The sequence below is a fragment of the Pogona vitticeps genome, chromosome 4 (assembly GCF_051106095.1).
Source record: "Pogona vitticeps strain Pit_001003342236 chromosome 4, PviZW2.1, whole genome shotgun sequence".
Lineage (NCBI taxonomy): Eukaryota > Metazoa > Chordata > Lepidosauria > Squamata > Agamidae > Pogona > Pogona vitticeps.
The window spans coordinates 185,094,111-185,108,400 of NC_135786.1; positions in this window are offsets into that span (position 1 = coordinate 185,094,111).

Below are 14,290 nucleotides of genomic sequence, written 5' to 3' on the forward strand. Positions count from 1 at the left end.
TTGTACTGGATCTCCACCAAATCGATTTCCACTAATAATTTATTCATTGCGTTTTCCACAGTTGAACCCTCCAAGCAGTGGATCATTTTCAAAGACAGTCACAGGAAGTAAGCTTTTTCTCTCTTTGTGTTTCTCAGATTGTAAAATTGCATTCTCCTCTGTTTATATTCATGTATCATGTCATTGTATTTGATGTTTTCTCAATGTGTTCTCACAAATCCTTAATTGATGAGGTAGTTCACAACTGAATCATTCAAGCAGCGGATCCTTTTCAAAGACCATCACAGGCAAGTAAGTATTTATCCTTTATGTATTTGTCTGATAGCACTGGATCACCACCAAATCAGTTCACACTAATAATTTATTCATTACGTTTTCCACAACTGAACCCTCCAAGCAATGTATCATTTTCAAAGAAAGTCACAGGAGGTATGTTTTTTATCTGTTTGCACTTCTCAGATTGAAAACTGCATTCTTCTCGGTTTATATTCATGTATCATATTGTTGCACTTGATGCCTACACAATACGTTCTCAGAAATACTTATTTGCTCAGGTCGTTCACAACTGAATCCTTCAAGCAGCGGATCCTTTTCATAGACCATCACAGGCAAGTAAGCATTTATCCTTTATGTATTCATCTGATTGTACTGGATCTCCACCAAATCGATTTCCACTAATAATTTATTCATTACGTTTTCCACAGTTGAACCCTCCAAGCAGTGGATCATTTTCAAAGACAGTCACAGGAAGTAAGCTTTTTCTCTCTTTGTGTTTCTCAGATTGTAAAATTGCATTCTCCTCTGTTTATATTCATGTATCATGTCATTGTATTTGATGTTTTCTCAATGTGTTCTCACAAATCCTTAATTGATGAGGTAGTTCACAACTGAATCATTCAAGGAGCGGATCCTTTTCAAAGACCATCACAGGCAAGTAAGTATTTATCCTTTATGTATTTGTCTGATAGCACTGGATCACCACCAAATCAGTTCACACTAATAATTTATTCATTAGGTTTTCCACAACTGAACCCTCCCAGCAATGTATCATTTTCAAAGAAAGTCACAGGAGGTATGTTTTTTATCTGTTTGCACTTCTCAGATTGAAAACTGCATTCTCCGCTGTTTATATTCATGTATCCTGTTCTTGCACTTGATGCCTACTCAATACGTTCTGACAAATACTTATTTGCTCAGGTCGTTCACAACTGAATCCTTCAAGCAGCGGATCCTTTTCAAAGACCATCACAGGCAAGTAAGCATTTATCCTTTATGTATTCATCTGATTGTACTGGATCTCCACCAAATCGATTTCCACTAATAATGTATTCATTGCGTTTTCCACAGTTGAACCCTCCAAGCAGTGGATCTTTTTCAAAGACAGTCACAGGAAGTAAGCTTTTTCTCTCTTTGTGTTTCTCAGATTGTAAAATTGCATTCTCCTCTGTTTATATTCATGTATCATGTCATTGTATTTGATGTCTACTCAATGTGTTCTCACAAATACTTAATTGATGAGGTAGTTCACAACTGAATCCCTCAAACAGCAGATCCTTTTCAAAGACCATCACAGGCAAGTAAGCATTTATCCTTTATGTATTTGTCTGATAGCACTGGATCACCACCAAATCAGTTCCCACTAATAATTTATTTATTAGGTTTTCCACAGTTGAAACCTCCAAGCAATGGATCATTTTCAAAGAAACTCACAGGAAGTAAGTTTTTTCTCAGTTTGCATTTCTCAGATTGAAAACTGCATTCTTCTCGATTTATATTCATGTATCATGTCATTGTATTTGATGTTTTCTCAATGTGTTCTCACAAATCCTTAATTGATGAGGTAGTTCACAACTGAATCATTCAAGCAGCGGATCCTTTTCAAAGACCATCACAGGCAAGTAAGTATTTATCCTTTATGTATTTGTCTGATAGCACTGGATCACCACCAAATCAGTTCACACTAATAATTTATTCATTAGGTTTTCCACAACTGAACCCTCCCAGCAATGTATCATTTTCAAAGAAAGTCACAGGAGGTATGTTTTTTATCTGTTTGCACTTCTCAGATTGAAAACTGCATTCTCCGCTGTTTATATTCATGTATCCTGTTCTTGCACTTGATGCCTACTCAATACGTTCTGACAAATACTTATTTGCTCAGGTCGTTCACAACTGAATCCTTCAAGCAGCGGATCCTTTTCAAAGACCATCACAGACAAGTAAGCATTTATCCTTTATGTATTCATCTGATTGTACTGGATCTCCACCAAATCGATTTCCACTAATAATGTATTCATTGCGTTTTCCACAGTTGAACCCTCCAAGCAGTGGATCTTTTTCAAAGACAGTCACAGGAAGTAAGCTTTTTCTCTCTTTGTGTTTCTCAGATTGTAAAATTGCATTCTCCTCTGTTTATATTCATGTATCATGTCATTGTATTTGATGTCTACTCAATGTGTTCTCACAAATACTTAATTGATGAGGTAGTTCACAACTGAATCCCTCAAACAGCAGATCCTTTTCAAAGACCATCACAGGCAAGTAAGCATTTATCCTTTATGTATTTGTCTGATAGCACTGGATCACCACCAAATCAGTTCCCACTAATAATTTATTTATTAGGTTTTCCACAGTTGAAACCTCCAAGCAATGGATCATTTTCAAAGAAACTCACAGGAAGTAAGTTTTTTCTCAGTTTGCATTTCTCAGATTGAAAACTGCATTCTTCTCGGTTTATATTCATGTATCATGTTGTTGCACTTGATGCCTACTCAATACGTTCTCACAAATACTTATTTGCTCAGGTAGTTCACAACTGAATCCTTCAAGCAGCGGATCATTTTCAAAGACCATCCCAGGCAAGTAAGCATTTATCCTTTATGTATTCATATGATTGTACTGGATCTCCACCAAATCGATTTCCACTAATAATGTATTCTTTGTGTTTTCCACAGTTGAACCCTCCAAGCAATGGATCATTTTCAAAGAAACTCACAGGAAGTAAGTTTTTTCTCTGTTTGCATTTCTCAGATTGAAAACTGCTTTCTTCTCGGTTTATATTCATGTATCATGTTGTTGCACTTGATGCCTACTCAATACGTTCTCACAAATACTTATTTGCTCAGGTCGTTCACAACTGAATCCTTCAAGCAGCGGATCCTTTTCAAAGACCATCAGAGGCAAGTAAGCATTTATCCTTTATGTATTCATCTGATTGTACTGGATCTCCACCAAATCGATTTCCACTAATAATTTATTCTTTGTGTTTTCCACAGTTGAATCCTCCAAGCAGTGGATCATTTTCAAAGACAGTCACAGGAAGTAAGCTTTTTCTCTCTCTCTGTTTCTCAGATTGTAAAATTGCATTCTCCTCTGTTTATATTCATGTATCATGTCATTGTATTTGATGTCTACTCAATGTGTTCTCACAAATACTTAATTGATGAGGTAGTTCACAACTGAATCCCTCAAGCAGTGGATCCTTTTCAAAGAACATCACAGGCAAGTAAGCATTTATCCTTTATGTATTTGTCTGATAGCACCGGATCACCACCAAATCAGTTCACACTAATAATTTATTCATTAGGTTTTCCACAATTGAACCCTCCAAGAAATGGATCATTTTCAAAGAAAGTCACAGCAAGTAAGTTTTTTCTCTTTTTGACTTTTTCAGATTGAAAACTGCATTCTTCTCGGTTTATATTCATGTATCATTTTGTTGCACTTGATGCCTACACAATACGTTCTCACAAATACTTATTTGCTCAGGTAGTTCACAATTGAATCCTTCAAGCAGCGGATCCTTTTCAAAGACCATCACAGCCATGTAAGCATTTATCCTTTAAGTATTCATCTGATTGTACTGGATCTCCACCAAATCGATTTCCACTAATAATTTATTCATTGCGTTTTCCACAGTTGAACCCTCCAAGCAGTGGATCATTTTAAAGACAGTCACAGGAAGTAAGCTTTTTCTCTCTTTGTGTTTCTCAGATTGTAAAATTGCATTCTCCTCTGTTTATATTCATGTATCATGTCATTGTATTTGATGTCTACTCAATGTGTTCTCACAAATACTTAATTGATGAGGTAGTTCACAACTGAATCCTTCAAGCAGCGGATCCTTTTCAAAGACCATCACAGGCAAGTAAGTATTTATCCTTCATCTATTTCTGATAGCACTGGATCACCACCAAAATAGTTCACACTAATAATTTATTCATTAGGTTTTCCACAGTTGAACCCTCCAAGCAATGGATCATTTTCAAAGAAACTCACAGGAAGTAAGTTTTTTCTCTGTTTGCATTTCTCAGATTGAAAACTGCATTCTTCTCGGTTTATATTCATGTATCATGTTGTTGCACTTGATGCCTACTCAATACGTTCTCACAAATACTTATTTGCTCAGGTAGTTCACAACTTAATCCTTCAAGCAGCGGATCCTTTTCAAAGACCATCACAGGCAAGTAAGCATTTATCCTTTATGTATTCATCTGATTGTACTGGATCTCCACCAAATCGATTTCCACTAATAATTTACTCTTTCGTTTTCCACAGTTGAACCCTCCAAGCAGTGGATCATTTTCAAAGACAGTCACAGGAAGTAAGCTTTTTCTCTCTTTTTGTTTCTCAGATTGTAAAATTGCATTCTCCTCTGTTTATATTCATGTATCATATCATTGTATTTGATGTCTGCTCAATGTGTTCTCACAAATACTTAATTGATGAGGTAGTTCACAACTGAATCCTTCAAACAGCTGATCCTTTTCAAAGACCATCGCAGGCAAGTAAGCATTTATCCTTTATATATTTGTCTGATAGCACTGGATCACCACCAAATTAGTTCACACTAATAATTTATTCATTAGGTTTTCCACAATTGAACCCTCCAAGCAATGGATCATTTTCAAAGAAAGTCACAGCAAGTAAGTTTTTTCTCTTTTTGCATTTCTCAGATTGAAAACTGCATTCTTCTCGGTTTATATTCATGTATCATGTTGTTGCACTTGATGCCTACACAATACGTTCTCACAAATACTTATTTGCTCAGGTAGTTCACAACTGAATCCTTCAAGCAGCGGATCCTTTTCAAAGACCATCACAGGCAAGTAAGCATTTATCCTTTCTGTATTCATCTGATTGTACTGGATCTCCACCAAATCGATTTCCACTAATAATTTATTCTTTCGTTTTCCACAGTTGAACCCTCCAAGCAGTGGATCATTTTCAAAGACAGTCACAGGAAGTAAGCTTTTTCTCTCTTTGTGTTTCTCAGATTGTAAAATTGCATTCTCCTCTGTTTATATTCATGTATCATATCATTGTATTTGATGTCTGCTCAATGTGTTCTCACAAATACTTAATTGATGAGGTAGTTCACAACTGAATCCTTCAAACAGCGGATCCTTTTCAAACACCATCACAGGCAAGTAAGCATTTATCCTTCATATATTTGTCTGATAGCACTGGATCACCACCAAATTAGTTCACACTAATAATTTATTCATTAGGTTTTCCACAATTGAACCCTCCAAGCAATGGATCATTTTCAAAGAAAGTCACAGCAAGTAAGTTTTTTCTCTTTTTGCATTTCTCAGATTGAAAACTGCATTCTTCTCGGTTTATATTCATGTATCATGTTGTTGCACTTGATGCCTACACAATACGTTCTCACAAATACTTATTTGCTCAGGTCGTTCACAACTGAATCCTTCAAGCAGCGGATCCTTTTCAAAGACCATCACAGGCAAGTAAGTATTTATCCTTTATGTATTCCTCTGATTGTACTGGATCTCCACCAAATCGATTTCCACTAATAATGTATTCATTGCGTTTTCCACAGTTGAACCCTCCAAGCAGTGGATCATTTTCAAAGACAGTCACTGGAAGTAAGCTTTTTCTCTCTTTGTGTTTCTCAGATTGTAAAATTGCATTCTCCTCTGTTTATATTCATGTATCGTGTCATTGTATTTGATGTCTACTCAATCTGTTCTCACAAATACTTATTTGATGAGGTAGTTCACAACTGAATCCTTGAAGCAGCGGATCCTTTTCAAAGAACATCACAGGCAAGTAAGCATTTATCCTTCATCTATTTGTCTGATAGCACTGGATCACCACCAAATCAGTTTCCACTAATAATTTATTTATTAGGTTTTGCACAGTTGAAACCTCCAAGCAACGGATCATTTTCAAAAAAACTCACAGGAAGTAAGCTTTTTCTCTGTTTGCATTTCTCAGATTGAAAACTGCATTCTTCTCGGTTTATATTCATGTATCATGTTGTTGCACTTGATGCCTACTCAATACGTTCTCACAAATACTTATTTGCTCAGGTAGTTCACAACTGAATCCTTCAAGCAGCGGATCCTTTTCAAAGACCATCACAGGCAAGTAAGCATTTATCCTTTATGTATTCATCTGATTGTACTGGATCTCCACCAAATCGATTTCCACTAATAATGTATTCATTCCGTTTTCCACAGTTGAACCCTCCAAGCAGTGGATCATTTTCAAAGACAGTCACAGGAAGTAAGCTTTTTCTCTCTTTGTGTTTCTCACATTGTAAAATTGCATTCTCCTCTGTTTATATTCATGTATCATATCATTGTATTTGATGTCTGCTCAATGTGTTCTCACAAATACTTAATTGATGAGGTAGTTCACAACTGAATCCTTCAAACAGCTGATCCTTTTCAAAGACCATCACAGGCAAGTAAGCATTTATCCTTTATATATTTGTCTGATAGCACTGGATCACCACCAAATTAGTTCACACTAATAATTTATTCATTAGGTTTTCCACAATTGAACCCTCCAAGCAATGGATCATTTTCAAAGAAAGTCACAGCAAGTAAGTTTTCTCTCTTTTTGCATTTCTCAGACTGAAAACTGCATTCTTCTCGGTTTATATTCATGTATCATGTTGTTGCACTTGATGCCTACACAATACGTTCTCACAAATACTTATTTGCTCAGGTCGTTCACAACTGAATCCTTCAAGCAGCGGATCCTTTTCAAAGACCATCACAGGCAAGTAAGCATTTATCCTTTCTGTATTCATCTGATTGTACTGGATCTCCACCAAATCGATTTCCACTAATAATTTATTCTTTCGTTTTCCACAGTTGAACCCTCCAAGCAGTGGATCATTTTCAAAGACAGTCACAGGAAGTAAGCTTTTTCTCTCTTTGTGTTTCTCAGATTGTAAAATTGCATTCTCCTCTGTTTATATTCATGTATCATATCATTGTATTTGATGTCTGCTCAATGTGTTCTCACATATACTTAATTGATGAGGTAGTTCACAACTGAATCCTTCAAACAGCGGATCCTTTTCAAAGACCATCACAGGCAAGTAAGAATTTATGCTTTATATATTTGTCTGATAGCACTGGATCACCACCAAATTAGTTCACACTAATAATTTCTTCATTAGGTTTTCCACAATTGAACCCTCCAAGCAATGGATCATTTTCAAAGAAAGTCACAGCAAGTAAGTTTTTTCTCTTTTTGCATTTCTCAGATTGAAAACTGCATTCTTCTCGGTTTATATTCACGTATCATGTTGTTGCACTTGATGCCTACACAATACGTTCTCACAAATACTTATTTGCTCAGGTCGTTCACAACTGAATCCTTCAAGCAGCGGATCCTTTTCAAAGACCATCACAGGCAAGTAAGTATTTATCCTTCATCTATTTCTGATAGCACTGGATCACCACCAAAATAGTTCACACTAATAATTTATTCATTAGGTTTTCCACAGTTGAACCCTCCAAGCAATGGATCATTTTCAAAGAAACTCACAGGAAGTAAGTTTTTTCTCTGTTTGCATTTCTCAGATTGAAAACTGCATTCTTCTCGGTTTATATTCATGTATCATGTTGTTGCACTTGATGCCTACTCAATACGTTCTCACAAATACTTATTTGCTCAGGTAGTTCACAACTTAATCCTTCAAGCAGCGGATCCTTTTCAAAGACCATCACAGGCAAGTAAGCATTTATCCTTTATGTATTCATCTGATTGTACTGGATCTCCACCAAATCGATTTCCACTAATAATTTACTCTTTCGTTTTCCACAGTTGAACCCTCCAAGCAGTGGATCATTTTCAAAGACAGTCACAGGAAGTAAGCTTTTTCTCTCTTTTTGTTTCTCAGATTGTAAAATTGCATTCTCCTCTGTTTATATTCATGTATCATATCATTGTATTTGATGTCTGCTCAATGTGTTCTCACAAATACTTAATTGATGAGGTAGTTCACAACTGAATCCTTCAAACAGCTGATCCTTTTCAAAGACCATCGCAGGCAAGTAAGCATTTATCCTTTATATATTTGTCTGATAGCACTGGATCACCACCAAATTAGTTCACACTAATAATTTATTCATTAGGTTTTCCACAATTGAACCCTCCAAGCAATGGATCATTTTCAAAGAAAGTCACAGCAAGTAAGTTTTTTCTCTTTTTGCATTTCTCAGATTGAAAACTGCATTCTTCTCGGTTTATATTCATGTATCATGTTGTTGCACTTGATGCCTACACAATACGTTCTCACAAATACTTATTTGCTCAGGTAGTTCACAACTGAATCCTTCAAGCAGCGGATCCTTTTCAAAGACCATCACAGGCAAGTAAGCATTTATCCTTTCTGTATTCATCTGATTGTACTGGATCTCCACCAAATCGATTTCCACTAATAATTTATTCTTTCGTTTTCCACAGTTGAACCCTCCAAGCAGTGGATCATTTTCAAAGACAGTCACAGGAAGTAAGCTTTTTCTCTCTTTGTGTTTCTCAGATTGTAAAATTGCATTCTCCTCTGTTTATATTCATGTATCATATCATTGTATTTGATGTCTGCTCAATGTGTTCTCACAAATACTTAATTGATGAGGTAGTTCACAACTGAATCCTTCAAACAGCGGATCCTTTTCAAACACCATCACAGGCAAGTAAGCATTTATCCTTCATATATTTGTCTGATAGCACTGGATCACCACCAAATTAGTTCACACTAATAATTTATTCATTAGGTTTTCCACAATTGAACCCTCCAAGCAATGGATCATTTTCAAAGAAAGTCACAGCAAGTAAGTTTTTTCTCTTTTTGCATTTCTCAGATTGAAAACTGCATTCTTCTCGGTTTATATTCATGTATCATGTTGTTGCACTTGATGCCTACACAATACGTTCTCACAAATACTTATTTGCTCAGGTCGTTCACAACTGAATCCTTCAAGCAGCGGATCCTTTTCAAAGACCATCACAGGCAAGTAAGTATTTATCCTTTATGTATTCCTCTGATTGTACTGGATCTCCACCAAATCGATTTCCACTAATAATGTATTCATTGCGTTTTCCACAGTTGAACCCTCCAAGCAGTGGATCATTTTCAAAGACAGTCACTGGAAGTAAGCTTTTTCTCTCTTTGTGTTTCTCAGATTGTAAAATTGCATTCTCCTCTGTTTATATTCATGTATCGTGTCATTGTATTTGATGTCTACTCAATCTGTTCTCACAAATACTTATTTGATGAGGTAGTTCACAACTGAATCCTTGAAGCAGCGGATCCTTTTCAAAGAACATCACAGGCAAGTAAGCATTTATCCTTCATCTATTTGTCTGATAGCACTGGATCACCACCAAATCAGTTTCCACTAATAATTTATTTATTAGGTTTTGCACAGTTGAAACCTCCAAGCAACGGATCATTTTCAAAAAAACTCACAGGAAGTAAGCTTTTTCTCTGTTTGCATTTCTCAGATTGAAAACTGCATTCTTCTCGGTTTATATTCATGTATCATGTTGTTGCACTTGATGCCTACTCAATACGTTCTCACAAATACTTATTTGCTCAGGTAGTTCACAACTGAATCCTTCAAGCAGCGGATCCTTTTCAAAGACCATCACAGGCAAGTAAGCATTTATCCTTTATGTATTCATCTGATTGTACTGGATCTCCACCAAATCGATTTCCACTAATAATGTATTCATTCCGTTTTCCACAGTTGAACCCTCCAAGCAGTGGATCATTTTCAAAGACAGTCACAGGAAGTAAGCTTTTTCTCTCTTTGTGTTTCTCAGATTGTAAAATTGCATTCTCCTCTGTTTATATTCATGTATCATATCATTGTATTTGATGTCTGCTCAATGTGTTCTCACAAATACTTAATTGATGAGGTAGTTCACAACTGAATCCTTCAAACAGCTGATCCTTTTCAAAGACCATCACAGGCAAGTAAGCATTTATCCTTTATATATTTGTCTGATAGCACTGGATCACCACCAAATTAGTTCACACTAATAATTTATTCATTAGGTTTTCCACAATTGAACCCTCCAAGCAATGGATCATTTTCAAAGAAAGTCACAGCAAGTAAGTTTTCTCTCTTTTTGCATTTCTCAGACTGAAAACTGCATTCTTCTCGGTTTATATTCATGTATCATGTTGTTGCACTTGATGCCTACACAATACGTTCTCACAAATACTTATTTGCTCAGGTCGTTCACAACTGAATCCTTCAAGCAGCGGATCCTTTTCAAAGACCATCACAGGCAAGTAAGCATTTATCCTTTCTGTATTCATCTGATTGTACTGGATCTCCACCAAATCGATTTCCACTAATAATTTATTCTTTCGTTTTCCACAGTTGAACCCTCCAAGCAGTGGATCATTTTCAAAGACAGTCACAGGTAGTAAGCTTTTTCTCTCTTTGTGTTTCTCAGATTGTAAAATTGCATTCTCCTCTGTTTATATTCATGTATCATATCATTGTATTTGATGTCTGCTCAATGTGTTCTCACATATACTTAATTGATGAGGTAGTTCACAACTGAATCCTTCAAACAGCGGATCCTTTTCAAAGACCATCACAGGCAAGTAAGAATTTATGCTTTATATATTTGTCTGATAGCACTGGATCACCACCAAATTAGTTCACACTAATAATTTCTTCATTAGGTTTTCCACAATTGAACCCTCCAAGCAATGGATCATTTTCAAAGAAAGTCACAGCAAGTAAGTTTTTTCTCTTTTTGCATTTCTCAGATTGAAAACTGCATTCTTCTCGGTTTATATTCACGTATCATGTTGTTGCACTTGATGCCTACACAATACGTTCTCACAAATACTTATTTGCTCAGGTCGTTCACAACTGAATCCTTCAAGCAGCGGATCCTTTTCAAAGACCATCACAGGCAAGTAAGTATTTATCCTTTATGTATTCCTCTGATTGTACTGGATCTCCACCAAATCGATTTCCACTAATAATGTATTCATTGCGTTTTCCACAGTTGAACCCTCCAAGCAGTGGATCATTTTCAAAGACAGTCACTGGAAGTAAGCTTTTTCTCTCTTTGTGTTTCTCAGATTGTAAAATTGCATTCTCCTCTGTTTATATTCATGTATCGTGTCATTGTATTTGATGTCTACTCAATCTGTTCTCACAAATACTTATTTGATGAGGTAGTTCACAACTGAATCCTTGAAGCAGCGGATCCTTTTCAAAGAACATCACAGGCAAGTAAGCATTTATCCTTCATCTATTTGTCTGATAGCACTGGATCACCACCAAATCAGTTTCCACTAATAATTTATTTATTAGGTTTTCCACAGTTGAAACCTCCAAGCAACGGATCATTTTCAAAAAAACTCACAGTAAGTAAGCTTTTTCTCTGTTTGCATTTCTCAGATTGAAAACTGCATTCTTCTCGGTTTATATTCATGTATCATGTTGTTGCACTTGATGCCTACTCAATACGTTCTCACAAATACTTATTTGCTCAGGTAGTTCACAACTGAATCCTTCAAGCAGCGGATCCTTTTCAAAGACCATCACAGGCAAGTAAGCATTTATCCTTTATGTATTCATCTGATTGTACTGGATCTCCACCAAATCGATTTCCACTAATAATGTATTCATTCCGTTTTCCACAGTTGAACCCTCCAAGCAGTGGATCATTTTCAAAGACAGTCACAGGAAGTAAGCTTTTTCTCTCTTTGTGTTTCTCACATTGTAAAATTGCATTCTCCTCTGTTTATATTCATGTATCATGTCATTGTATTTGATGTCTACTCAATGTGTTCTCACAAATACTTAATTGATGAGGTAGTTCACAACTGAATCATTCAAGCAGCGGATCCTTTTCAAAGACCATCACAGGCAAGTAAGTATTTATCCTTTATGTATTTGTCTGATAGCACTGGGTCACCACCAAATCAGTTCACACTTATAATTTATTCATTAGGTTTTCCACAATTGAACCCTCCAAGCAATGGATCATTTTTCAAGGAAAGTCACAGCAAGTAAGTTTTTTCTCTTTTTGCATTTCTCAGATTGAAAACTGCATTCTTCTTGGTTTATATTCATGTATCATGTTGTTGCACTTGATGCCTATACAATACGTTCTCACAAATACTGATTTGCTCAGGTAGTTCACAACTGAATCCTTCAAGCAGCGGATCCTTTTCAAAGACCATCACAGGCAAGTAAGCATTTATCCTTTATGTATTCATCTGATTGTACTGGATCTCCACCAAATCGATTTCCACTAATAATTTATTCTTTGCGTTTTCCACAGTTGAACCCTCCAAGCAGTGGATCATTTTCAAAGACAGTCACAGGAAGTAAGCTTTTTCTCCCTTTGTGTTTCTCAGATTGTAAAATTGCATTCTCCTCTGTTTATATTCATGTATCATGTCATTGTATTTGATGTCTGCTCAATGTGTTCTCACAAATACTTAATTGATGAGGTAGTTCACAACTGAATCCTTCAAACAGGGGATCCTTTTGAAAGACCATCACAGGCAAGTAAGCATTTATCCTTTATGTATTTGTCTGATAGCACTGGATCACCACCAAATCAGTTCACACTAATAATTTATTCATTAGGTATTCCACAATTTAACCCTCCAAGCAATGGATCATTTTCAAAGAAAGTCACAGCAAGTAAGTTTTTTCTCTTTTTGCATTTCTCAGATGGACAACTGCATTCTTCTCGGTTTATATTCATGTATCATGTTGTTGCACTTGATGCCTACACAATACGTTCTCACAAATACTTATTTGCTCAGGTAGTTCACAACTGAATCCTTCAAGCAGCGGATCCTTTTCAAAGACCATCACAGGCAAGTAAGCATTTATCCTTTATGTATTCATCTGATTGTACTGGATCTCCACCAAATCGATTTCCACTAATAATTTATTCATTCCATTTTCCACAGTTGAACCCTCCAAGCAGTGGATCATTTTCAAAGACAGTCACATGAAGTAAGATTTTTCTCTCTTTGTGTTTCTCATATTCTTAAATTGCATTCTGCTCTGTTTATATTCATTCATCATGTTATTGTATTTGATGTCTACTCAATGTGTTCTCACAAATACTTATTTGATCAGGTAGATAACAACTGAATCCTTGAAGCAGCGGATCCTTTTCAAAGACCGTCACAAGCAAGTAAGCATTTATCCTTTATATATTCATCTGATTGTACTGGATCTCCACCAAATCGATTTCCACTAATAATGTATTCATTGCGTTTTCCAGAGTTGAACCCTCCAAGCAGTGGATCATTTTCAAAGACAGTCACTGGAAGTAGGTTTTTCTCTCTTTGTGTTTCTCAGATTGTAAACTTGCATTCTCCTCGGTTTATATTCATGTATCGTGTCATTTTATTTGATGTCTACTCAATCTGTTCTCACAAATACTTATTTGATGAGGTAGTTCACAACTGAATCCTTTAAGCAGCGGATCCTTTTCAAAGACCATCACAGGCACGTAAGCATTTATCTTTTATGTTTTCATCTGATTGTACTGGATCTTCAACAAATCGATTTCCACTAATAATTTAATCATTGTGTTTTCCACAGTTGAACCCTCCAAGCAATGGATCATTTTCAAAGAATGTCACAGGAAGTAAGTTTTTTCTCTGTTTGCATTTCTCAGATTGAAAACTGCATTCTTCTCGGTTTATATTCATGTATCCTGTTGTTGCACTTGATGCCTACTCAATAAGTACCCAGAAATACTTATTTGCTCAGGTCGTTCACAACTGAATCCTTCAAGCAGCGGATCCTTTTCAAAGAACATCACAGGCAAGTAAGCATTTATCCTTTATGTATTTGTCTGATAGCACTGGATCATCACCAAATCAGTTCCCACTAATAATTTATTTATTAGGTTTTCCACAGTTGAAACCTCCAAGCAATGGAACATTTTGAAAGAAAGTCACAGGAAGTAAGTTTTTTCTCTGTTTGCATTTCTCAGATTGAAAACTGCATTCTTC